The sequence below is a fragment of the Schistocerca gregaria genome, chromosome 10, assembly GCF_023897955.1.
Source record: "Schistocerca gregaria isolate iqSchGreg1 chromosome 10, iqSchGreg1.2, whole genome shotgun sequence".
Classification (NCBI taxonomy): Eukaryota; Metazoa; Arthropoda; class Insecta; order Orthoptera; family Acrididae; genus Schistocerca; species Schistocerca gregaria.
The window spans coordinates 67891938-67919871 of NC_064929.1; positions in this window are offsets into that span (position 1 = coordinate 67891938).

Genomic DNA, 27934 nt, shown 5'->3' on the forward strand with positions numbered 1-27934 from the left:
TGTCTTGCGACGTCCGCAACGACCAAACACAACGAACAAAATGCAAAATTAAAAAAGCGTAATGAATAGCGTCAATGTCTTGTAAAAATGATCGTCGGAGCGATGGCTCGCGTCTTGACACTTCGAATTTTTTTTCTTATCATTCGCGTTTTTATTAGGTTCTGACACATTATTATTAGTTTAATGTAGGTATATACTATGATATTTGATGTTATGTATCTAAGTTAACCTTTTTTGAGGGGTGACTTTTTTCGATTGACTTAATCTACAGGACAACTTGCGCCACTTATATAAAGATATTTTGCTCCTTTCTCTTTTACGCTTCGTGATTCACATGTTGCAAAGTTTCTGCTACTGGGTAGGAACAGTGAGCAAGTAAGACTGACCTTGGGGTTTTACTAAAATGTGGGAATGATGAGATAATGTTTATCTTAGGCAGAGAAGTATTCCAAATTTGTACAGCACTGTTTGTAATGGACGTGGTACTTTCCTTTTCGTGGACGATGGAGGAAACGTGCGTTTTAACAGAGCTAACGTGGGAATTTTACGCGCGCCCGTTGAGTAAATAGTGTAATTTACGAACTAGAAACATCCCTCGAACTGCCGCTGGAGAGCGTTGCCATCGCGATTACCACGTTGGGTCCCACGTACCGTGTGCACAAGTCGCATCGTTCCTGAGCGTTCAGCATCACGTTGAACTTGGCACGTTCATCGTTAACGTTCGACAGCACGGTCCGTGTGGCGACGGCTTAAGGCATACAGTTCCCCATCTCCGCCCCCAAGCGTCCCTGTTCGCAACTGCGGACTGGTTCACGTCGCCCGATTTCACGATTCGCGGCGGATATCCGTGGCGCAAAAACACTACTTGGAAGATAAGGTCATTGTTCAATCGTGCAGGATCCTTGCGGAAACCGCTCTTGTTTGTGTTGGGTGGCCTCAGAGATGTTCAAATGTGTGTGAGATCTTATGGGACTTAGCTGCTAAGGTCATCAGTCCCTAAGCTGACACACTACTTAATCTAAATTATCCTAAGGACAAACACACACACCCATGCCCGAGGGAGGACTCGAACCTCCGCCGGAACCAGCCGCACAGTCCATGACTGCAGCGCCTGAGACCGCTCGGCTAATCCCGCGCGGCTTGGCCTCAGAGACTGGGGGATAGTTTTGATTTCTCCGTTAGCAGCGGGAAGTTTAGTTGTCACGAAGTCATGGTACATGGAAAATCGTACGTTCGCTCGCCGGCAGTATTTCGTAAAGAATGTGTGTGTGTGTGTGTGTGTGTGTGTGTGTGTGTGTGTGTGTGTGTGTGTGTGTGTGAGGGAAACAAAACGTGACTTTCGCACCCATTTTAATATTCCGGCACGCCGATGTGCCCTAAACCACAACACCAGTTTGAGAACGATCGAAAACTGCAACACTGCTGACTTCGAAATAGACCAGAAACCACATGGCAGTGTCACCAAGGCCTGTACACCCAATATCATAGAGCTACCGGTAGTTAGAGCTTCTGCAACACAGATCCTAAACGTTCGGTCTGCGTGCTTGCTGCGAGTTTAGGGATTAACGTGTCGCCAGTCCGAAAGATTCTGCGATAAGATTTTCATTATCACCCACACATAATTCAGATATGTAAACAACTTAGTGAAAGTTTCTATGAACAGGATCGTGTCTGTTATCGAACTACAAATGGTTCAAATGGCTCTGAGCACTATGGGACTCAACTGCTGTGGTCATTAGTCCCCTGGAACTTAGAACTACTTCAACCTAACTAACCTAAGGACATCACACATATCCATGCCCGAGGCAGGATTCGAACCTGCGACCGTAGCAGTCGCACGGTTCCGGACTGAGCGCCTAGAACCGCGACACCACCGCGGCCGGCTTTTCTGTATTAAAAATGTTTGCTTTTACTAGGAAAAGTATCTTACTTAATGAATAATAAACAAAAAACGCATTTATAGAAAAATATTGATATGGCTTTGGGAGAAAAGTGCGATCCTCGTTGAACGCCATTTAAAAAATATACAGCCGGCCCTTGTGGCCGAGCGGTTCTAGGCGATTCAGTCTGGAATCGCGCCTCCGCTACGGTCGCAGGTTCGAATCCTCCCTCGGGCATTGATGTGTGTGATGTCCTTAGGTTAGTTAGTTTTAAGTAGTTCTAGGGGACTGATGACCTCAGATGTCCGTCTCGGGCCATCCTGATTTAGGTTTTCCGTGGTTTCCCTAAATCGTTTCAAGCAAATGCCGGGATGGTTCCTTTGAAAGGGCACGGCCGATTTCCTTCCCAATCCTTCCCTAACCCGAGCTTGCGCTCCGTCTCTAATGACCTCGTTGTCGACGGGACGTCAAACACTAACCACCACCACCACCTCAGATGTTAAGTCCCATAGTGCTCAGAGCCATTTGACCCAAAAAATATGCAGGTTATGATAAAAATATACACATTATAATTAAATGAAGTCATTCAACTGCCAAATATGCAGAAGCGTTACATATTATTCACGTTTTGTGTTTGATTATTAAATATGTACTGATTCTGTACTTAAGTATTTTGTAAGTACCGCCCTACGCAGGTCTGTAAACAGACGCAGTAGGTAAAGTAAGAGTTAGTTTCCACTCAGTTTCCAAGGAGTGATATTCCGTAGCATATAAATGGTGTGGTATAAATTCTAGCAGAAAACAGACTGAGAGCATCACCTGAGCTCCCGAAAAAAAAAATAATTATAGCCTGGCCGCCACGTAGATATCAAAGCCATTCTACAGTTCGTAATGCCAAATCAAAGACATGAAACGAGACAGAAACCTTAGGACATAGCAAGACATACCACCTTGCAAAGACGCGATTCTGGCTGCCTCTGGAAGAGAGTAACAAATGGGCGCAAATACGCCTCAGATGACGACAAATGATTCACGAAAACAAAGCTCTTCCACTGGAGAAACAGCGCACACTCTGCTGCACAGTGAAAATCTCATTCTGGAAACATCTCCCAGGCTGTGGCTAAGACATGTCTGCGCAATATCGTTTCTTCCAGGGGTGCTAGTTCTGCAAGGAGGATCGTAGGAGAGCTTCTGTAAAGTTTGGAAGGTAGGAAACGAGGTACTGGCAGAAGTAAAGCTGTGAGGATGGGTCGTGAGTCGTGCTTGGGTAGCTCAGTTGGTAGAGCAATTGCCCGCGAAAGGCAAAGGCCCCGAGTTCGAATCTCGGTCCGTCACACTGATGACGACAGGTAACGTTCTCCAGGCATTAACCAAATTCCAGCGGGCTGCCACAGGATACAGAGTAACTCACCACTCCGAAACACTAGCTTCCAGTCATCCGCAGCTCATTCGTGTTGCTCTTTACACAACTTCTAGCGTCTCTTACGATGGACTACAGATGTGTGTGCCTTATAAGGAGCTGTTCTGCCAGGAACTTTCACATCAGCGCACACTCCGCTGCAGAGTGAAAATCTCACTCTGGAATGATTCAAATGATCACTGTACAGGACCGTGAGATGGGCTTGCACCGCCGCTGTTTTGTAACGATGTGCAACAGCTGGTCCGGTGGTAAACACACAGCAGTTGCTGTTATTTCTGTGGCGCGTCTTTCCGCGTCTCGCGTCCAGCCACTGCTCAAGTCCTTGATGGCCGCCCCTGGGCCGCGACTGTACCGAGGTGGAGACCTGGCGCCGGCAACCCCTTCCCTCGCTCACCCCCAGCGCGCGGCTGACGTCATCACCGGTAGCTGCCACGTAAGCGCCCGCCAGACCCCCCCCCCCTCCCCCCCCCCCCCCCCCGGTCTGCACACGCCGCGGCGCCATTCTTCTCTCGCCCGTCACAAGTGCCGCTCACCTCCTCGCCCTCTTTGTCACACGCCGGAGCAGGTGTTTACTACTCTCCAGAGAGGCCCTTCAGCCCGGTCGCGTTAAGTCAGGTGACGCTGAGGGAATTAGGTTGGCTAATGAGACACTGTAAGTGCCAGGCGCGTAATGGCAATTCGGAACCCAAGTTACTGTCACATCCCTACATCTACATGTAATCTACATAGATACTCTGCTATCCACCGAACGGCGTGTGGCGTAGGGTACCCCGTACCACCCTTTAGTCATTGCCTTTCCTGTCTGCTCCTGGTTGGTGAGTGGTCAGCCCGACAGAATGTCAATCCTAAAAGTCCGGGTTCGATTAAAGGCTCTGTCGGAGATTTTCTCCGCTCAGGTACTGGGTGTTGCTCTGATCACCATCATTTCATCCCAATCGACGCGCAAGTCGCCGAAGTGGCGTCAAATCGAAGGACTTGCACCCGGCGAACGGTCTACCCGACGGGAGGCCCTCGTCACACGACATTTATTTATTTATTCCGTTTCCTGTCCCACTCGGAAACAGTGCCAGGGAAAAACTATTGTCTATATGCGTCCGTATGAGCCGTAATGTCTCGTATCTTATCCATGCGGGCCTTACGCGCAATGTTTATTGGAGGCAGTAGAGTCGTTCTGCAGTCAGCTTCTCAAAATTTTTGCAATCGTGTTCCATGAAAATCCCTCCATAGATTCCCATTTGAATCGCCGAAGCATCTCCGTAACGCTTACCGGCAACAAACCTAGCAGCCGCCTCTGAATGTCTTCCACTAATCCGACCTGGTACGGATTCCAAACACTCGAGCAGTATTCGACATAGGGGCCTCCTTTACAGGTACTTAGCGGGACAGCGCAATGGTTACCACACTGGACTCGCATTCGGGGCCAGCCGGAGTGGCCGAGCGGTTCTAGGCGCTACAGTTTGCGACCGCTACGATCGCAGGTTCGAATCCTGCCTCGGGCATGGATGTGTGTGATGTTCTTAGTTAGGTTTAAGTAGTTCTAAGTTCTAGGGGACTGATGACCTCTGAAGTTAAGTCCCATAGTGCATAGAGCCATTTGAACCATTTAACGTGGCGAGTACTGTACACTCTTTAGTCTGCCACCGGAGTGAGCACGGAAGTTTTATGAACATATCAGGTGCTGAGAGAAACGGTCTGTTAAATACTCGAGATGGTGTGTGGTCACAATGAAAAGCAAAGTTACAAAGATCCTGCAAAACTAGAAATGAATTTAGCAAAACAGACAAACTGAGGAACAGGGTAAGAAAGAGATACACCTATAGCTGTTCATATGATGTTATTTATTTTATGGCTACCAGTTTCGTTGCTTCAGTGCACAATCTTTAGGCCTTACGAGATGAAGTTAACGCCATCCGTATTCATGATGGATCAGTGGCCAGCACTGGTTTTCTACCTGTAACCGCAGTGTCGTTTCTCTAACCATCTACTCTCAGCTGATTGGAGAAACATTCAAAATACACTGAAGCGAGGAATACACTGGTATACGCATACGTATTCAAATACAGTAATTTGGTGGTAAGTTCTATGGGGCCAAACTGCTGACGTCATCGGGCACACTACTTAATCTAACTTAACCTAACTTATGCTAAGGACAACACACACACACACACACACACACACACACACACACACACACACACACACACACACACACACACACACATGTCCCCGAGGGAGGACTCGAACCTTCGACGGGGTAGCCGCGTGAACCGTGGCAAGGCGCCTCAAATCGTACGTCTACACCGCGCGGTATTTAAATACAGAGATATCTAAACAGACAGAACACGGCGCTATGATCGGCAACGTCTCTATCAGGCGACAAGTGTCTGGCGCAGTTGTTAGATCGGATACTGCTCCTACAATGACACGTTATCAAGATTTAAGTGAGTCTAAAAGTGGTGTTACAGTCGGCGCATGAGCGATACGACACAGCGTTTCCGAGGTAGCGATGAAGTGGGGATTTTCCCGTACGACCATGTCACGAGCGTACCGCGAATATCAGGAATCCGGTAAAACATCAGATCTCTGACGTCGCTGTGGACGGAAAAAGATCCTGCAAAAACGACTATTTTTCATAACAATTTCTTTCCCAGCACAACATACTCTAGAACAGCCTTACAAGCGATTCAGGCTGTTTGTTACCACCGCGTACACATGGCATAGTCAAAGTAAGTAGCCCTACAATCATGAAGTTATAATTTTGAGTATAAATGCCACCCATGGCAACATACAAGATATATATATATATATATATATATATATATATATGGCATGTGTTCTTTCGGACATGTCCGAAGGAACAGGTACCATAGGTGACCATGCAGCTCGTGAGAATGTGTGGATGCACAAACAGTGCCAGTACTCTTACGGGATTCGGCAACGCGCCGCGAGTAATGAATATAATGGACTGGGGCACTACGAATGTAGTGCGGGACAATACGTTGAGAATGTGGGTTTCGTGGGAGGCGTGCCAGAGGTAAGTCCCTGCAGTCACACTATCCTCTGTGTCATCGGTGGTTCCCATGGATAGAGCGTCTTCCATGTAAGCAGGAGATCCCGGGTTCGAGTCCCGGTCGGAGCACACATTTTCATCTGTCCCCGTTCACGTACGTCAACGCCTGTAAGCAGCTGAGAGTGTTCATTTCATTGTAACATACAAGGTGACGCTATAAAGAAACAAATTGAGTATAACTTTTTTCCCTCAACGCGTCGGCACGTACGTAGCAATAAGTGTTAACGGTACTCAAAAGTGTACAGTTATTATGACGGAACTATGGTTATACATAGTGTCACGATGTGTGTAGTAGTGCACTGCATCTGCTGAGGTCCGAAGATCGTCATCGTTGACAGAAATCAATAATCTGATTTATAAACATTCGTGATCCGTGACGGGTTCTATAATAAAATAAACTGGCTTGATTTTCGTCGACCGTCGACCGAAATCAGTACGTTTGAGCGTCGAGATAGGTTGCACCGAGACCGCGCTCGTACCGGCGTAACGATTTGAAAAGATCGCCCGTATTCGGCCGACGTCGGTATGCCCAAACATCAGCGCCACTGTGACCTTAGTCTAAGAAGCCTACTATACGTCTGCCACAAGTGTCTGCCTCTCTGGCCAGTAGAAGGAGTGGGTCATAGGTGGATGCGCTGGGCACCATCAGTTCTTGTTAACATCGGCTGTCATCGGCCATCTTCGGCCGACGTCGGTCATCGGCGGAAAGGCCAAACATCAGCGCCACTGTGACCTTAGTCCAAGAAGCCTACTACACGTCTGCCACAAGTGTCTGCCTCTCTGGCCGGCAGAAGGAGTGGGTCACAGGTGGATGCGCCGGGCACCATCAGTTCTTGTTAACATCGGCTGTCATCGGCCATCTTCGGCCGATGTCGGTCGTCGGCGGAATGTCCAAACATCAGCGCCACTGTGACCTTGGTCCAAGAAGCCTACTACACGTCTGCCACAAGTGTCTGCCTCTCTGGCCAGCAGAAGGAGTGGGTCATAGGTGGATGCGCCGGGCACCATCAGTTCTTGAAAATATCGGCCGTCTTCGGCATATGTTGGTAGTCGGCGAAATGCCCCAATGTTGTTGCGACTTCCGGCGCTGGCGTCCCATCTCTCTGGCCAGCCAGGAGACGGGACCCTGAGGTGGATTCGGGGTGTGGGGCTGCGCCGACTGCACTGGCGAACTAATGTGGAAAGATCGGCCGACTTCGGCCGACGTCAATCGTCGGTGGAACGCCCCGTCATCGGCGCAGCCTACGACGCCTACTGTACGTCTGTCACTGCCCGATTGGCTGTCTGCCCAGCCCGACTAAGGACTCTTAGTTGGATGTACACGACGGTGCCAACTCCACTGGCATACTGATCTGTAAAGATCGGCCTTCTTCGACCAATGTCGGACGTCCACGGAACGCCCCGACACCGGCGCCAGTTCGACCGCTGCCCGAGACGCCTACTGTGCTTGCGCCTCCGGCCAGCCCTGAGGTGGATGCGGGACGAGCCGCGGGGCGGCGCCGCCTCCGGAAGGCTTAATTAAAAGCACAGCCGGCACGGAGGGCCATTTACATACCGGCGCACGGCCCGGAGCCGGCGCGTTATGAGTAACGTGCCTACAGCCAGCCAGCAATTAATATCGCCGCAAATATTGAATATGTAAACAAAGCCAGGCGGCGCCGGTGACTCACCGGCGCATCCTAGCCCTTACTCTTGCCCTTGGCCCTCCTCAAAGGGCCTGGCCGGCTGGTCCTTCAGCTCGGCGAACTTACGGGGTAAGAAGAGCTATTCCGATGGTCTGTGGGCGAAATTTTCAACGCTTGTGCCACTGGTTGGCGTGAATGGGTCTGCAGAATACCGCACTGGTTCATCTCTGGCCCCATCTCAGGAATGTCGCAAAAAAAAAAAAAAAAAAAATAAATGTTCTGAGCACTATGGGACTTAACTTCTGGGTCATCAGACAACTTACAACTACTTACACTACTTAAACCTAACCAACCTAAGGACATCACACACATCCATGCCTGAGGCAGGATTCGAACCTGCGACCGTAGCGGTCACGCGGTTCCAGACTGTAGCGCCAAGAACCGCTCGGCCACCCAGACGTCGCTGAGTGCGGACGAGATTACTTGGGGGTGGTTCGGGTTTCCAGCAACTTTCGTTATACGGGGTGTAAACATGAAGTTGACAAACCAGAATAACTCTAAAAATACGCTTCACACGAAAAAAAATGTGTAGAATCCAAAGTTGGTTATTTTCGAGGGGGACATCTCTCGGTGCTAAAATTAGCCCGCCACCCCAGCCCCCTGGAGATGGAGCGGGAGGCAACTTTAAAATTTCAAATGGAGCCCCCGTTTTTATTGAAGAATCAGTTTCTACATAAAAAACTACGTACATTTTGTCTTAAACATTTGTTCTGATTCTTGGTAATTGGCGCTGTAATTCAATCCATGTTCTCATTTTTGGGTGGCAAATGGTTACGGATAAAGTAAAAATACTTATTTACTACGTAAATTTTATAATGTTAATTATAATCCGTCTTGATTGCAATTATTTTTTATTCATATGACCGGTTTCGGTTCATTCAGAACCATCTTCAGATGTGATATTTCAGTTACAGGAGTAACCCGTCCAAATCCAGCAACTTTCACATGCTGGACTTGGACGGGTTACTCCTGCAACTGAAATATCAGATCTGAAGATGGTTCTGAAGGAACCGAAACCGATCATATGAATAAAAAAAAAAAAAATTCATCAACCGTCCAATGTCAATACAAACGGGCCCAGGTGAGGCATAAACCTTCCTGTTGTGTGTTCATCTAGGATACACGAGTGGGCCTTCGTCTCTGAAGGCCCCCATGTTGTTTCGTTGAATGGTTCGCTTTCTGAGACTTGTTGATGGCCCAGCATTGTGATCTTCAGCAATTTTCTGGAGGGTTGCACTTCTGTCACGTTCAACGATTCTCTTCACTCGTCGTTGGTACCGTTCTGGCAGGATTTTTTTTCCGGTCGCAGCCGTGTCAGAGATTTTATGTTTTATCTGATTCCTGATATTGACGGTACACTTGTGAAATGGTCGTAAGGGAAAATGCTGCCTCGGAGATGATGTGTCCCATCGCTCTTGCGCCGGCTATAGCACCCACCACGTTCAAACCCAGTTAAATCTTGATTACCTGCCATTGTGGCAGCAGTAATCGACCTAACAAGTGTTGTCTTATATAGGCGTTTAAAACCGCAGCGCCGTATTCTTCCTGTTTACATATATTTGAACATGCATGCTTATTCCCGTTTCTTTGGCGCTTCATTGTATTAGGGAAAGAAGTGCAGTCTATGAGACAGCTTTCCCGAAATTTAATGTATGAAAAACGACGCCGTGAGAATATCAAGCTGTCGAGAGCGTGTAATCTTATCTGATATTCCGTGCACTTGTCTTTTTCTCGCCGGCCGCTGTGACCCAGCGGTACTAGGTGCTTCAGTGTGGAACCGCGCGACCGCTACGGTCGCAGGTTCGAATCCTGCCTCGGGCATGGATGTGTGTGATGTCCTTAGGTTAGCTAGGTTTAAGTAGTTCTAAGTTCTAGGGGACTGATGACCTCAGATGTAACGTCCCATAGTGCTCAGGGCCGCTTTGTGTTTTTCTCACTCGCCTGCGTGTGACGTCACGTGTCGCATCATCATTACGCCTCCGGTATGAGAAGTTCAAGTGGCCAGAGCGCTGAAAGATTTTCGGCGATCCTCCGCTATACGGCATCTCTTCTCCTCTTTGGACGCGGCGCCGAAGACGTCAGCCGCTGTCGTAACCTGGTGAATACAGGGGGCGCCACAGCCCAGTCTGAATAGGATAATCCCAAGTATACACCGGCTAACGTCGGCCGGCCATTAAAGCCGCGCCACAAAGACCTCATATATTTATTCCCTCCCCCCGCAGCCCCTCCCCCTTTTTATTCGGAGCCACCCCCGCCGCTGTCACCGCCCCCTCCTACAGGCGCGCACCAGCAGGTCCCCGATGATGAAAGGTGGTGGTAGCCGCAGGCCGCTGGAGTTTTCTGCACACAGACACGCGCGCGCCCTGTATACGGAGGCCGGTGTCCGGTAAGGGGGGCGGGTGGGGGGATGCCGGCGGGGGGGGGGGGGGGGGCAGAGAGGGGTCCGGTTATTATCCGAGGCAGCGGGCAGAAAGGACCCGCGGCTAACCCCATTCAGAGCTGACCCGGGCCCGTACTCTTTCCGAGCGCCGGCCGCTCCCAAATGAGTTTCCTGTGCGATATTAACTATATACGGGCAGCGGCGGGGGTCGCGGCGGTAACTTTTAATCCATACGGATCACATCCCCAAGCTTGCGCGCCTGTGTGTGTACGTGCGTGTGTGAGCCTGCCAGCGGCGACTAATAACGCCGGACTGACGTGTGTATAGCTGCTGCTACCTCCGCCGTGTGTGAGCTTCATGTGAGCCAGCAGGAGGGTGCATGTGTGTGTGTGTGTAGGGGGTAGGAGGTGCTGTCTGGAGCCGGCGGCACAGCCTGCGTTTCAAGGTTATTGCTGCCCACCCACCGCCATGTCCGTATGAGACGGCCGAACAATACCGGCCGAAGCTCCACCCGTTCACCCCCAGCCGACGTAATACCGAGGCTACCTAATAAGTTTCTTTTGATAAAACAACGAAATAAAAACACTTCTGGGTAAAAATTATATCTATGCGATCGCTCAGATTTTCTAGGCACGATTGAGTGACAGATTGTTCCTCGATCTTCAGCCGAGCTCTTGTTTCCATTCCATGTGCGGCGTTTCGACCATCTACTCTGCCCGCGCGACTGCTACGGTCGCAGGTTCGACTCCTGCCTCTGGAATGAATGTGTGTGATGTCCTTAGGTTAGTTAGGGTTAAGGGAGAGGGGGGGGGGGGGGGTAGGACGTCAAACGGGCCGACTTGGAGCAGGAGAGTCACCACAGGACATTTTAATTTCCACTGTCTGTACTTTTACAAATAAATTCACAAAACTTTGTCACCATGACCAGGAAGCATTGAGGACTCACACTCATCGCAGTGGAAGTTCAAAAACGTAGCAAAATATCGTTTTTTACATGTGAAATTTCATCATTTTTTCACTTATTACTTGGCTGCATTTGTTGCTAAAGGTACACTTTTCTTCTTAAGTGAGAGAAATTTTCGATGAATTTTTCATACCATACGAACAGTAGTTACAGGTGTATGAAACTCTAGAATCTTCCAATTCTATTAACAAAACTGTGGAAAAATTGAGAATTAACTATACAACTTGAGTTTTCTCTAAACATTAAGTTTAAAATGTAACAGTTCATTAATCTTTGCATAAATTTAATTACTTCTGGACTTTCAAACACCTGTAACTATGGTTTGCAGCCGGCCGGTGTGGCCGTGCAGTTCTAGGCACTTCAGTCTGGAGCCGAGCGACCGCTACGGTCGTAGGTTCGAATCCTGCCTCGGGCATGGATGGGTGTGATGTCCTTAGGTTAGTTAGGTTTAAGTAGTTCTACGTTCTAGGGACTGATGACCTCAGATGCTAAGTCCCATACTGCTCAGAGCCATTTGAACAAGTTTTGAACCTTTGTTAAAGTACTTTTGAATACATTATGGGAGTAACAGTGATCAATGTGTTAGGAATATTTACTATAAAAACAGTGTTGATCACAATTTATTTATTAAGGTGACCGGTTTCGACCACTACTGTGGTGATCTTCAGACCATTGAGTAGGAACCTCTTTCTGCTGGAGAACCAGTGATTCTCCAGGAGATAGAGGTCCCTAATCAATGGTCTGAAGATGAGCACAGTAGTGGTCGAAACCGGTCATCTTAATAAATGTATCGTGATGAAGACTGTTTTTATAGTAAATATTTGTTAAAGTACTTTTTTTCGTAAATTATTGACCTCGTCCGCCAAGGGCTGTGGCCCTCAGATCTCAAGTTGTTGAAAAATCAGCCAACCAGTTGCAAATAAAGGTTTATTAGCCTTTGACCTACGTTTATTTATTTATAAAATATCTTCTTCAGAGGTAGTATGCCGTCTGAAAAAGATTTTTTCCAAATATCTAAACTTAGGTCAATTGCTTGGCTGATTTTTTAACCTTTTCAGATTTGCACAGTTGCTGTTTCGGAGTCATGTTTAAGAAATTGCTCACAGATCCTTGTAGTTCGGTCCGCCAATATTCTGATTACTCTCCTTTTCCTGTTCGGGACAGCGACCGGAACTTTTATCAAGGTACGCTCATCTGTGCGTGAGTGGGGGCCTCCTGTAAACTTAGCTCAACTGTCTTTCAGTTGAAAACGCGAATATGGCTTCAAAGTGTTTGATTACAAGCGGCTCTCTCGCTCTGCGGCGTATTTCTTCATAACAAACACTCCCCCCTGTTCATTTGCACGGTTCCGCGTCCACCACCACCTCGCCTCACAGAGGGTGTGAATGCCGTGTCGCGTAATTGTAATCTCTCGGCGATCCAGAACAATAGGCAGGAATTGTCACGTGGCGGCAGCAGAGGCGCAGGCGCGCTTTGTTGGCTCAGGTGATGAAGGCAACACGCTCGCAATTTTCTCCAAGCAACGCACTTACACTTACGCACATGCGCGTGCGGTGTGGAGTGGCAGGATTGCGTCTCCTCTCGCAGGAGGTGCCCCGCGGGGGAAGGGGTGGGGGGAGGGCGGCGGGGGGTGAGGGGGGAGGAAAGAGAGGAGGTGGAGAGAGAGAGAGAGGGAGAGAGAGAGTTGGGGGAGGGAGGCAGCAGCTGAGAGAGAGAGACGGCGCGATTTTCATCAAGTATGCAAATGAGCGGGAAAATTACTTCTGCCATATATAATATGAGGCGGACCGGCCGGACGCTGGCGTGTAAAAGGGGTTGCGTGTGGCCACCCAGGGAGGGAGGTGGGAGGTAGGAGGTAGGGGAGGGAAGGAGGGTAGTGAGGGGGAGGTGGGGGGGGGGGGACACACACGGGCCAGACTCATTACTTCCGCATCGACGTACAGGCCGCGGCGACGGACCAGCGCGTGGAATGCCGGGAACACCTCTGCTGCGTCGGTTTCCCTCACCGGCCACACACGAGCTGTAAGGTGGCAGGACATATACACACGTTAGCTTACCAGCATTAGTATTGATAATAAAGCGTCTGGCAAGGGCATCAGATCATGACTCTATTGAATTATGGCGGCTGGAGTTGCAGAGCGGTTCTAGGCGCTACAGTCTGGAACCGCGCGACCGCTACGGTCGCAGGTTCGGATCCCGCCTCGGGCATGGATGTGTGTGATGTCCTTAGGTTAGTTAGGTTTAAGTAGTTCTAAGTTCTAGGCGACAAATGACCTCAAAAGTTAAGTCCCATAGTGCTCAGAGCCATGCGAACCATTTTTTTTCTATTGAATTATGATAAATATGAGGCACTCTCGAGCAGTATTCCCTGCATGTCTGCATGATTGAGCCACTAACTTAAAGCGTTGGTGAAAAGTGTCGGAAGTTGAGAATTGTGGAATATAAATCTCTGACATGGATCTGTTGTAGACCTTTAGAACATATTTTTTGCTCGCGTATCATGTAATTTCTGGAAACCCAGAATCTACTCTGTAGGAATCAACACGGATTCCGGAAACAGCGATCGTGTGAGACCCAACTCGCTTTATTTGCTCATGAGACCCAGAAAATATTAAATACAGGCTCCCGGGTAGATGCCATTTTCCTTGACTTCCGGAAGGCGTACGATACAGTTCCATCTCTAAATCCTCGCACAAACGAAAAAAATGTCTGACATGGAAATAAGTGTCCAAGGAATAGAAAAGCAACAGAAATCACTCAACAGAGGAAAGTCCACTGGACCTGACGGGATACCAATTCGATTCTACACAGAGTACGCGAAAGAATTTGCCCCCCCCCCCCCCCCCCCCCCCCCGCCCTTCTAATAGCCGTGTACCGCAATTCTCTAGAGGAACAGAAGGTTCCAAATGATTGGAAAAGAGCACAGGTAGTCCCAGTTTTAAAGAAGGGTCGCCGAGCAGATGCGCAAGACTATAAGCCTATGTATCTGACATCGATCTACTGTTGAATTTTAGAATATGGTTTTTGCTCGCGTACCATGTCATATCTGGAAACCCAGAATCTACTCTGTAGGAATCAACATGGACTCCGGAAACAGCGATCGTGTGAGATCCATCTCGCTTTACTTGTTCATGAGACCTAGACAATATTAGATACAGGCTCCCAGGTAGATGCTATTTTCATTGACTTCCGGATGGCGTTCAATAGTTCCGCACTGTCGCCTGATTAAGTGAGAGGCTACGGAATATCAGACCAGCTGTGTGGCTGGATTGAAGTGTCTTTAGCAAACAGAACACAGCATATTGTTCTCAATGGAGAGACGTTAAAGTGACCTCTGGCGTGCCACAGGGGAGTGTTATGGGACCATTGCTTTTCACAATATATATATATATATATATAAATGACCTAGTAGATTGTGTCGGAAGTTCCATGCGCCTTTTCGGGGATGATGCTGTAGTATACAGAGAAGTTGCAACATTAGAAAATTGCAGCGAAATGCAGGAAGAGGTGCAGCGGATAGGCACTTGGTGCAGGGAGTGAAAACTGACCCTTAACATAGACAAATGCAATGTATTGCGAATACATACAAAGAAGGATCCTTTAGCTACAGTCTGGAACATATGATAGCGGAACAAACACTGGTAGCAGTTACTTCTGTAAAATATCTGGGAGTATGCGTACAGAACGATTTGAAGCGGAATTATCATATAAAATAAATTGTTGGTAAGGCGGGTACCGGGTTGAGATTCATTAGGAGAGTCCTTAGAAAATGTAGTCCATCAACAAAGGAGGTGGCTTACAAAACACTCGTTAGACCCATACTTGAGTATTGCTCATCAGTGTGGTCGGGTTGACGGAGGAGATAGAGAAGATCAAAAGAAGAGCGGCGCGTTTCGTCACCGGGTTATTTGGTAAGCGCGATAGCGTTACGGAGATGTTTAGCAAACTCGAGTGGCAGACTCTGCAAGAGAGGCGCTCTGCATCGCGGTGTAGCTTGCTGACCAGCTTTCGAGAGGGTGCCTTTCTGGATGAGGTATCGAATATATTGCTTCCCCTTACTTATACCTCCAGAGGAGATCACGAATGTAAAATAAGAGAGATTCTAGCGCGCACGGAGGCTTCCAGCAGTCGTTCTTCCTGCGAAGCATACGCGACTGGAACAGGAAAGGGAGGTAAGGACAGTGGCACATAAAGTGTCCTCCGCCACACACCGCTGGGTGGCTTGCGGAGTATAAATGTAGATGTAGATGTAGGAAGTCTGCAGCTGGCCGTAGCTCGCCGGGCCGCCGTGGGCGGCAGGTAGCGGTCACCGGAAACGCGGGACAATACGGTGCTTTTGGGGACAGCCCGGCATCCGGAGCCACCTGTGCTGGGCAACACGTGGCGAAGACGGGGGTTTCGTTTGCCTAGGGGCGTTATGACCTACTCGATCATTGGATAGAATCTCAAAAATGCCGTTGGACTGATTTCGGCGATGATAGAGCGTTCGACATTGGCCGAAACTGACTATGCTTCCGCCGCGTTTTCGTACTCATGGGAGACGGGAGAATTATGGAGAGAGAGGACTTCGCCTTCAGCCATCGAGCGGTACGGATTTGGAGACGGCGTCTTGGCCATCGTCTTCGAAGGGAGGTATACGGTCTGTATCGCAGCGTGTTCCGTGCGGTTAGAGCTCTTTGTGTGCTCAGAAGCGAGATTTTCAGCAACGCTCAACCACTTCCAACAACTTACCTAATATTCTTGATCTGGTAGTTATCCTTGCGAGGTGCCGAGTATTAATCGACGTAGCTGCCGGTAATAGGGGGCGCGTAATTGCAAATTGTTAATGTGCTATTCTCAGGAGTGTGTGGGTGGATAAAAAAATTTGAATTTTTTAAAAATTTTGTCAGTAGTGGGGAATATCAAATTAAAATACCAATATTACAATCGAATTATCGACTTCATTGTAGCTAGCATTAACCCTGCCCCAGTAAGCTTTACATGTCCTCTAATCACTACACAGCTTGCCCAGACAGGAAGGGAAGACGGTTTGCAGTCCTCTATGTCAGCGACGGACCGATAAGTTTACAGAGCAAACACGCAACTGTCACCTTGCCTCTGTTGCGCAGGGTACCTTGGAAGATCCAATCGTCCGTAACAATATGTCGGAAAAATTCTCTCCCTCTCTCTTCATGTTAACAGCGGTTGCATGCACGATCAGTCATCTAGTCATAAACTTCAAACTATGAATTAGCAGGAAAACACTCGCTCAGTGGAAATGAAATAATCGTATGACATTATTGGTCACGAGAGGCGTCCAACTCCATCTGCGATTGTTCGGCCACCTAATGCAATTCTTTCTGTTTGATGTCTATTCAGCGCCACTTCGGAGACTTGCGACGCGACTTAAGATCACAACATTAGGACCACAAGAAACCGCAGTCCCCGAGCGAAGAAAATCTTCAACCTGCGCGGCGATCGAGCCTGGGACACCACGATAGGAGTGGGAAAAACCGACCGGTTATAACTGATACCGCTGTTTTAGTTCTTACTGAATAACTGGTATTTTCGGTGTTTGGTTGGTTTATTGGGGCAGGGGGAGGGGGGGGGGGGGGAGGGATGAAAGAGCGAGGCAGTCGGTACCATCGGGTGAGGGAAGGACGGAGAAGGAGCTCCAAAGGAACCATCCCGGCATTTGCTTGAAGCGATTTAGCGAAATCACTGTCGGTGTTTGTTTGGTGTCGGTAATAACAGGTGAGGCGTGTGTTTGCTCTTTTACTAATAACTGAATAAAAAAAAAAATATCGATTAGCTATAGCAGCAGTGCTAAATATTTTTCGTTTTGAAATAAACTGTTCTTAAAAACGGAGTAATTTTCATTCGTAATAATTCCTTTGAAGTGCTGCGTCAGTACAGAAAAATGGGAAAAAGCAGTCAGTGCTGTTTTAATAACATTTTCCGACAGGAACGATCAACAGACAGATGGCATAACAATTGGCACATGATTGCTGAGACAGTAATGTCCCTGTTGTCGTGTGTCGTTATTCATGATGTGCGTGCAGTGTGGAAGGCCCGCCCTCTCCTGGTCTATACGGTGGTTTTGCGCTGTCGTCGCCGGACAGCCCTCGTACATCAGAATGGCACCAACCCCACTCTGGAAATTTTTTAACCAACTGACGTAGCGATGAAGTGCAATGCTCACGTGCTTTAAAAGATTAAAGATTTGTTTGCCATTTTTATGCAGGAAGGGAACTGTAGTGACAGTAGGGCGTGAGGTCTCCACAGTACATCGATGTTGTCACCAGTGGTCGGCGGAAGGTGCACGTGCCCGTCGACCTGGGACCGGACCGCAGCGACGCACGGATGCACGCCAAGACCGTAGGATCCTACGCAGTGCCGTAGGGGACCGCACCGCCACTTCCCAGCAAATTAGGGACACTGTTGCTCCTGGGGTATCGGCGAGGACCATTCGCAACCATCTCCATGAAGCTGGGCTACGGTCCCGCACACCGTTAGGCCGTCTTCCGCTCACGCCCCAACATCGTGCAGCCCGCCTCCAGTGGTGTCGCGACAGGCGTGAATGGAGGAACGAATGGAGACGTGTCGTCTTCAGCGATGAGAGTCGCTTCTGCCTTGGTGCCAATGATGGTCGTATGCGTGTTTGGCGCCGTGCAGGTGAGCGCCACAATCAGGACTGCATACGACCGAGGCACACAGGGCCAACACCCGGCATCATGGTGTGGGGAGCGATCTCCTACACTGGCCGTACACCACTGGTGATCGTCGAGGGGACACTGAATAGTGCACGGTACATCCAAACCGTCATCGAACCCATCGTTCTACCGTTCCTAGACCGGCAAGGGAACTTGCTGTTCCAACAGGACAATGCACGTCCGCATGTATCCCGTGCCACCCAACGTGCTCTAGAAGGTGTAAGTCAACTACCCTGGCCAGCAAGATCTCCGGATCTGTCCCCCATTGAGCATGTTTGGGACTGGATGAAGCGTCGTCTCACGCGGTCTGCACGTCCAGCACGAACGCTGGTCCAACTGAGGCGCCAGGTGGAAATGGCATGGCAAGCCGTTCCACAGGACTACATCCAGCATCTCTACGATCGTCTCCATGGGAGAATAGCAGCATGCATTGCTGCGAAAGGTAGATATACACTGTACTAGTGCCGACATTGTGCATGCTCTGTTGCCTGTGTCTATGTGCCTGTGGTTCTGTCAGTGTGATCATGTGATGTATCTGACCCCAGGAATGTGTCAATAAAGTTTCCCCTTCTTGGGACAATGAATTCACGGTGTTCTTATTTCAATTTCCAGGAGTGTAGATACGTGTTTCAAAGTCTTACTGACCTTCAAAGCAGTCACCAGCACTGTGTACAGCCAGTTGCCAACGATGTGGAAGTCGTAGGATCCTCTTAGCAGCGCCAGTTGTGTTGACAGTTCGAGCGGCGCGGTCTGTTGGCCGACGAATTTGTAGCAGTTCTGAAGTGAAAACCCAGAAGTGTTTCCCTCAGTTTCGAAATCGAGTTGAACTCACGACGGCTTATGTCAGGGGAGGGCAGTAAGTGATATAAAAGTTAGCAGCCCCATCAGTCAAACAAAACAGTATCAGCTTGCACTGTACGTGTGTGAGCATTGTTCTGCAAAATGATGGTCAGGCAATGCAGAACGTGTCGTCACTCCTGTCTCTATGCTGTTCACTTTTGGAACACAACCTACGACCAGCTTAGAGACAAAAGTGATGATATTTTCCACAGGACCTGACCATCATTATGCATGACAATGCTCAAGCACGTACAGTGCAAGCTGTTACTGATTTGTTTGACTGATGGGCCTGCTAAGTGCTATACCACCTACTGCACTCCCCTGACTTAAGCCCTCGTGATTTCAACTTGATTTCTAAACTGCAGGAAACACTTCACGGCATTCGCTTCAGAACTGCTACAAATTCGTCGGACAATAGACCGCGCCGCTCGAACTGTCAACACAACTGGCACTGCTAAGAGTGTCCTACGACTTCCACATCGTTGGCAACGCGTTATACACTCCTGGAAATTGAAATAAGAACACCGTGAATTCATTGTCCCAGGAAGGGGAAACTTTATTGACACATTCCTGGGGTCAGATACATCACATGATCACACTGACAGAACCACAGGCACATAGACACAGGCAACAGAGCATGCACAATGTCGGCACTAGTACAGTGTATATCCACCTTTCGCAGCAATGCAGGCTGCTATTCTCCCATGGAGACGATCGTAGATATGCTGGATGTAGTCCTGTGGAACGGCTTGCCATGCCATTTCCACCTGGCGCCTCAGGTGGACCAGCGTTCGTGCTGGACGTGCAGACCGCGTGAGACGACGCTTCATCCAGTCCCAAACATGCTCAATGGGGGACAGATCCGGAGATCTTGCTGGCCAGGGTAGTTGACTTACACCTTCTAGAGCACGTTGGGTGGCGCGGGATACATGCGGACGTGCATTGTTCTGTTGGAACAGCAAGTTCCCTTGCCGGTCTAGGAATGGTAGAACGATGGGTTCGATGACGGTTTGGATGTACCGTGCACTATTCAGTGTCCCCTCGACGATCACCAGAGGTGTACGGCCAGTGTAGGAGATCGCTCCCCACACCATGATGCCGGGTGTTGGCCCTGTGTGCCTCGGTCGTATGCAGTCCTGATTGTGGCGCTCACCTGCACGGCGCCAAACACGCATACGACCATCATTGGCACCAAGGCAGAAGCGACTCTCATCGCTGAAGACGACACGTCTCCATTCGTCCCTCCATTCACGCCTGTCGCGACACCACTGGAGGCGGGCTGCACGATGTTGGGGCGTGAGCGGAAGACGGCCTAACGGTGTGCGGGACCGTAGCCCAGCTTCATGGAGACGGTTGCGAATGGTCCTCGCCGATACCCCAGGAGCAACAGTGTCCCTAATTTGCTGGGAAGTGGCGGTGCGGTCCCCTACGGCACTGCGTAGGATCCTACGGTCTTGGCGTGTATCCGTGCGTCGCTGCGGTCCGGTCCCAGGTCGACGGGCACGTGCACCTTCCGCCGACCACTGGTGACAACATCGATGTACTGTGGAGACCTCACGCCCCACGTGTTGAGCAATTCGGCGGTACGTCCACCCGGCCTCCCGCATGCCTACTATACGCCCTCGCTCAAAGTCCGTCAACTGCACATACGGTTCACGTCCACGCTGTCGCGGCATGCTACCAGTGTTAAAGAGTGCGATGGAGCTCCGTATGCCACGGCAAAGTGGCTGACACTGACGGCGGCGGTGCACAAATGCTGCGCAGCTAGCGCCATTCGACGGCCAATACCGCGGTTCCTGGTGTGTCCGCTGTGCCGTGCGTGTGATCATTGGTTGTACAGCCCTCTCGCAGTATCCGGAGCAAGTATGGTGGGTCTGACACACCGGTGTCAATATGTTCTTTTTTCCATTTCCAGGAGTGTACACAGTGCTTTAGGCCCTTATGATTTTCAACGCCTCAAATGGATTACTGTAAGACAAAATCCAAAACTTAATATCCTATCTCATTCAGAATCCCGCAGAATTGGTTTTTCTATCAGTATAACTATAACATACATTGTTCTCTGATCTAATTTTACTATATAGTGACTGAATTGGCCACAAAAAATGTAAGACACTCATTGACATTGTTCAAAGGAGAAAACGCGTATGGATGCATAAATAAAATAAACAATATGTACAGACGTAGTGTACTTCCCGCGCAATGGTTCCCGGGTTCGATTCCCGGCGGGGTCAGGGATTTTCTCTGCCTCGTGATGACTGGGTGTTGTTTGATGTCCTTAGGTTAGTTAGGTTTAAGTAGTTTTAAGTTCTAGGGGACTGATGACCATAGATGTTAATTCCCATAGTGCTCAGAGCCATTTACACATGTAGTGGTCCCGGCGGAGGTTCGAGTCCTCCCTTTTTGTCTTTAGGATACTTTAGGTTAAGTAGTGTGTAAGCTTAGGGACTGATGACATTAGCAGTCAGGTCCCGTAAGATTTCACCCACATTTTTACACATGTAGACCTAAAATGATGTTTTCTTGTAAACCACAGCAATTTAACAACTTGCGGTTTTGTTGTAAACAACTGCAATATCTATAAACTTACAATTTCTATAAACTGCATACGATTTAATGACGATCCCTTCCACTGCCATCTTCACTGAGATCGATCACGATATAATTCTTACTCTGAACGTGGCGGAATAATAATAAGAAATATGTATCAGATTTACTTTTCACGCTTACTGCATGCGTGAATTGTTACGAGAGGCTTGGAACGTCTTTTCTGAAAAAAATTCCTATTTCTCCGAACTTGTTAATGAGCGCCATATAATTCAGACTACACAAGAAAATTTGAGTGGGGTTCGTCAACTTGCTACTACATTTTCATTTCGGCGATAACAAAATAGGAAGAAGGAACAACAACAACAACAACAACAACAACAGAAATGTAACGTAAAATTTCTTACGTATCCTCCGCCATTCGCTTTCGTCAGTCTCGCTCCTTGACTCACCTGAAAAAAAGAAAGAAACAGAGGGTTAGTTATGTGAAACTGTATTATGAGTTCTGATTTTGTTACCAGTAGTATACGTAACATATATTACAGACTGTAAGTTATGTTCCTCAGCTGAAATATGAAATACGTATTTATAATGACAACGTCTCAGAAAGGTTTAAATATGCAGTATTAACCATTTCAGTGAGGAAGGTGGTCATGAAGGTTATTAATAATAATCCAATGAATCCAAATAATCACAATAAACCTTACTAAATGCAAAAACAAAATGCGACTGATCGAACGAAAATTTTAAACTGAACTCAAGTGGCTTCTTCTATTGCAGAATCAAAGAAGCTATTTTATTCCTGATGGTTTTGTAACTTCAATACTATTAAAAAACAAAACACCACAAAAAGTCAGAATTTTATCTAATGAACGACTTATTTATTCACGTCTATTTCGAGCGTAAGTTCACTTTCAGACGATGGCATGCATCATGTTCAACTTAATACACGAATGGAATAGGACAGAAAACTTGACAGGCTTATTGGTACGAAGTATCCTCTGCCATGCACTGTATAGCGGTTTGCGGACTGTACATGTAGGTGTAGTACTTTACTAACCACAATCACTTGGAAATTGCCAACAGAACGCAGTTTTTGATCCGCCTTCCGTACAACATTTCCTACAACATCGTTACGGTTAAAACTGTTCCTTGGAGTAATGCCTTAGATAGTTAGCTCAAACAGGAACTTAAAAAATGTGCTTGTTTCGTCCTGTAACAGAAATTCAGAGGACGTCTCGCAGCACTTCAGTGGAGAGTGACAGTTTTCTTTTATTGTTCAAGGTCGTTTGTCAATTTTTTGTGCCATTCGGGTAAATTCGTCAGTTCTCTTAAATACACGAATCTCCAGTACTCGACTGGTCGGCAGCAAAAGGTTTCACATCATTTACCAACGAAAAGCGAAGCGTGAAAATAAGAAAACCCAAAATATTTCGACGCGATTGTGTGCCTTATCTTAGTGAGAGAAGTGTAACTGTGTCCCTTAATCTCTGAATATATAGTTAAACAAAATCGCAGATTACGGCAGTGAAGATAAATTACCTGTAACGTATTGCCTTGCTGGATTTCTTTTCTGGACTTAAGATGCATGGTTGATTAATAATTCAAGAAATGTCACGGGAAGATCCAGAGACGAGATTCCGCCACGAAAGCCAACAAGGGAATACGTTAGCAAGTGGACACTAATGCCTCGACATGTTTGTGATTACCTGTAACTTGTGAACTCCACTGAAGACATCATTAATATATAAAAAGAATTTCCTGTAGGACAGAAGCGAAGCAGGCACTAAAATACGTCGTAACCTATTAAGGAACAAGAATGAAGGCTATAAAATTTAAATGTCTAGTTGAAATAATAAAAACAAATACTTTGGGGAGTGAATTTAAATTGGCAAGAGCAAGGATGATGGAAGTGGTTTTTCAATTAAGGGGGGTAGAACGTCAAACTTGCCGACTTGGAGCAGGAGAGGCACCACAGAACATTTTAATTTCCACTGTCTATACTTTTACAAATAAATTCATAAAACTTTGTCACCATGACCAGGAAGGATACACAATTCACACTCATAGCAGTGGAAGCTCGAAAACATAACGAAATGATTTTTTTACATGTGAAGTTTCATCACTTTTTTCACTTACTAATGGTAGTATTTGTTGCTGTAAGTACACTTTTCTTCAAAAGTAAGAGATATTCTTCAATGAATTTTGCACAGCATACAAACCACACTTAAAGGTGAAAGAAACTATAGAATTTTACACATCCATTAAAAACCTTGGTAAAAAATCGAGGTAATTAACTATAAAATTTGTGTTTTTTGTAAACATGAAGTTTAAAATATAACAGTTCATTCGTTTTTTCATAAATTAAATAAATTCTAGAGTTTCGTACACCTGTATGTATGGTATGCATGCTGCACAAATTTCATCTAAGAACTAACATATGAAGAAAAGTGTACCTATAGCAACAAATGATTAAATCTGACATGTAAAAAAAATTACTTCGCCATGTTTTCAAACTTCCACTGCAGTGAGCGTGAATCCTGAATCCTTCCTAGTGATGCTCACAAAGTTTTGTGAATTTACTTGTAAAAGTATAGACACTGGAAATTAAAATGTCCTGTGATGTCTCTCCTGCTCCAAGTCGACCCGTTTGACGTCCTACCCCCCTTAACAAAAAAGAAGCATGTCTATAGCAAGAAATCTACTTCGATAAATGCAGACCTCTCTGGTATTACATCAATATCATTAGACAAGAACACTTTGATGCTTCAGAATGCCTTTAGTTAAATAGAACCAAACATTCAGGTGAAACAGAAAAGACGGAAAGGATAATAACAGGGAAATTCCGAGACAAATATGACAATGGGAAATGGAAATTAAGATGTAGTAAAGAAGTTCACGAAAGAACAGAACGGATATTAGATAGCACGAGGAAGATAACAGCAGTTCTCTACTGACAGCTATAAAAGCTACATTACAAATGAACATGAAATAGAACTTGTTTTTTACAGGCACCTGGAAACATCAATGACGTGGATCAGAGAAATTAAAGCAGAAATGAGAGAAATGGAAATCGCGGGAGAAGAAATAGCAGAGAAAGAAAATTTGAGAGCAAAAGTAAAAAGTTTCAAGGGCTTCCAGAAGAAAAGAAAGAAAAAGACAGGTGCAATATGGACAGAGGAATGATGAGAAAAACATGTGGAAAAAAATCAAAAAATACTGGAAAGCAGGAAAGGAGTAAAGAAATAAGACTTAAGTTACTTCATAAATAAGAGGCAAAATGTGTGTGGAAGCCAAACACTATATCGCCACAAGAAAAAGAGCGTTTCAATTCATGAAACTGACGTACTTCCTAACCGATCATACATGAGCCGTCATTTCCGCAGAGCAGCGAGGTGGAAGCGACAGAACGAGAAGTTGCTGATGCGGCAGAGGAAAAAGTGCCCACAGCCGGGCACTTGAGATGTTATCGCAAACCGCGGTGCTGGCTCACACCCGTGTTGGACTACTTCGTGTCCACCTCGGCTGCCATTGGCCGCAGGTGTCGGCCTATCCAGGTGAGGAGGCGCAAGCCACGCCCCTTTCGCGGCGCCTGCCCACCTGGCGTGACGTCACCGCGCCGTCCGCCAATGCGAGCAGGTCTCACCTGGCCGCCTCCGGCCCTATAGCCAGCTACCTTCCTCCCAGGACAAAGCCCACCCTAAACCTGAAGCGCCTTTGTGGTAAACACCAGTAACAGATCTCATTTATCAGTCTCAACCATTTCGTCCCAAGTTGTTGCTTTTCGTAACCACTCAGCGAAACGAACCATTTGGTCTACTTTCAACTTCCAGAACGAGATTTTCACTCTGCAGCGGAGTGTGCGCTGATATGAAACTTCCTGGCAGATTAAAACTGTGTGCCCGACCGAGACTCGAACTCGGGACCTTTGCCTGAGCACTTGCCCGCGAAAGGCAAAGGTCCCGAGTTCGAGTCTCGGTCGGGCACACAGTTTTAATCTGCCAGGAAGTTTCTACTTTCAACTGTTCACAGGAAATAGGGTTGTTTGCATTCCAGTGACGTGGGCGGCAGAATATTAACACGAATTTTGAAATGAAGGTCTCAACACATTCTGCAGGCGGAAAAAGATCTTTGCTGTCGAAGCATGTCGCCTTTGACACGAGCAAACATAAAACATTCGTTAGGCAATATGCTAGACAAGGATGGCCAGTGAGGTATCAGTTAGATATTTTTCGCGTCAAATAATCAGTGCTGTGTGAGCAGATGGCATTGTATCTGCGTTGTTTTTTCTTGTTTCTACGATGACGTGTGAAGTGTCGGGTATAACAGAGTTAACTGTTCTGTGATCTTCTACGGCTACGATAGCGCCATGTCCAATGAAAATCAAAGAAACAGCAGATCGTTTTCTTGGAATAACTTCGTGGATGATTCCTTCTTCGTGTTCGCCTCATCTTCAAACATCCAGACAGTTGGTTGTCATAGAACACACTGCAGTTTCGTCACTTGTCACAACGTTGTGATCATACAACAACGTCGTATGAGCACCTCAACAAGGCGTCTATACAGATAACCAATAAGCTTATTTCAGTTGAATCTCTCTTTTTTTTTCCTTTTTCGACATTCATCAATTAAAAGTGATATCAACAAAGCTGCTTTTCTTAAGAAATCATTTTTAAATGCCTCATAACAAAACTATATTTGTAATGTTATTAAAGTGCAAAGATATAGCTGCTCCGGTAATGCTATTTGACACTAAGGTTTACTTCACTTCGCTTCACGAATACTTCCTGACAACATTTGGTGATTACAATGATATCAAAGAATATTACTTGCTACACAGTATACATTGTACGACTTTCTTTTTCTAAAAAGAAATGTATTATGCGCCACAAAGGAATTATGCGATCCGAATTGGATGGACAGATCATCATTATGATTTGGCATCCCAACGTTGCCCGGACCGTATCCAAACATGTGTTCGCCGGTCCTCGGGGCTCATTTCGAAACAGGACTCATCGATGAAGACAATTCTACTCCATCCAGTGTTATTCCAGGAAGAAGACGAATCTGGAGACGCCCCGTACAAATGTGGGATACGAACCTCACTGCCGCCCGCTATACTGCCCGACAGTCAGGAGTGTGGAGTAGCCATTTCTTTCCATATCAGGACCACTTTGCGCGTAACGAGAGCAGGACGAATATAGGAGTGTTCCGAGGAGCAATGGGTACTCCACAAATTATATTAGAAGTGTAACAGAGCCAAACACTCGGCGAAGTAAGGAATCAGAAAAAGAAATGTCGGGTACGGCCTTTCTGCCATACATTCCCAGATTGACGGACAGAATCGGCCGCATATTGGGCAAACATAGGGTAAAGACGATTTTCAAACCGACAAAGAAGATCAAAGAGTGTCTTAGATCAGCGAATGAGAAAAGGGACATGCTTGCAATGTCGGGAATATACCGTATCACATGCACACGCGGAAAAGTTTAAGTCGGAATGATTGGACGATCAATTAACACCAGGATCAAAGAGCGTAAGCGACATTGCAGGTTGGGGGCAGAGCACACACTGAGTAAGACCGACCACAGAATAAAATTCGCCGACACGGAAGTTCTGGCTGTAGAGAAGCACTATCACACGAGCTTGTTCAGAGAAGCTGTAGAAATATAAAAAACGCCAACAGATTCAACAAGAAAGAGGAAAGCCTTAAGGTAAACGGATCCTGGCTTCCCGTACTGCAGCGAACGACCGCAGAAGGTAGCAAGAAGAGAACCGCACTGGTAATGACCGCGGAGAAGCCCTCGGACGTTGGCGCGCCAGGTAAATACAGGGTGTTACAAAAAGGTAGGGCCAAACTTTCAGAAAAGATTTCTCACACACAAAAAAAAAGAGAAGATGTTATTTGGATATGTGTCCGGAAACGTTTAATTTCCATGTTAGAGCTAATTTTAGTATCGTCAGTATGTACTGTACTTCCTCGATTCACCGCCAGTTGGCCCAATTGAAGAAGGTAATGTTGACTTCGATGCTTGTGTTGACATGTGGCGGCCATTGTTGGTGATGTCTTGATTGGGCCCCATGTTTTTCCACCTGCGGTCAATGGAGCACGTTATCATGATTTCATACGGGATACTCTACCTGTGCTGCTAGAACATGTGCCTTTAGAAGTACGACACAACATGTGGTTCATGCACGATGGAGCTCCTGCACATTTCAGTGGAAGTGTTCGTACGCTTCCCAACAACAGATTCGGTGACCGACGGATTGGTAGAGGCGGACCAATTCCGTGGCCTCCACGCTCTCCTGACCTCAACCCTCTTGACTTTCATTTATGGTGGCATTTGAAAGCTCTTGTCTACGCAACCCCGGTACCAAATGTAGAGACTCTTCGTGCTTGTATTGTGGACGACTGTGATACCATACGCCATGCTCCAGGGCTGCATCAGCGCATCA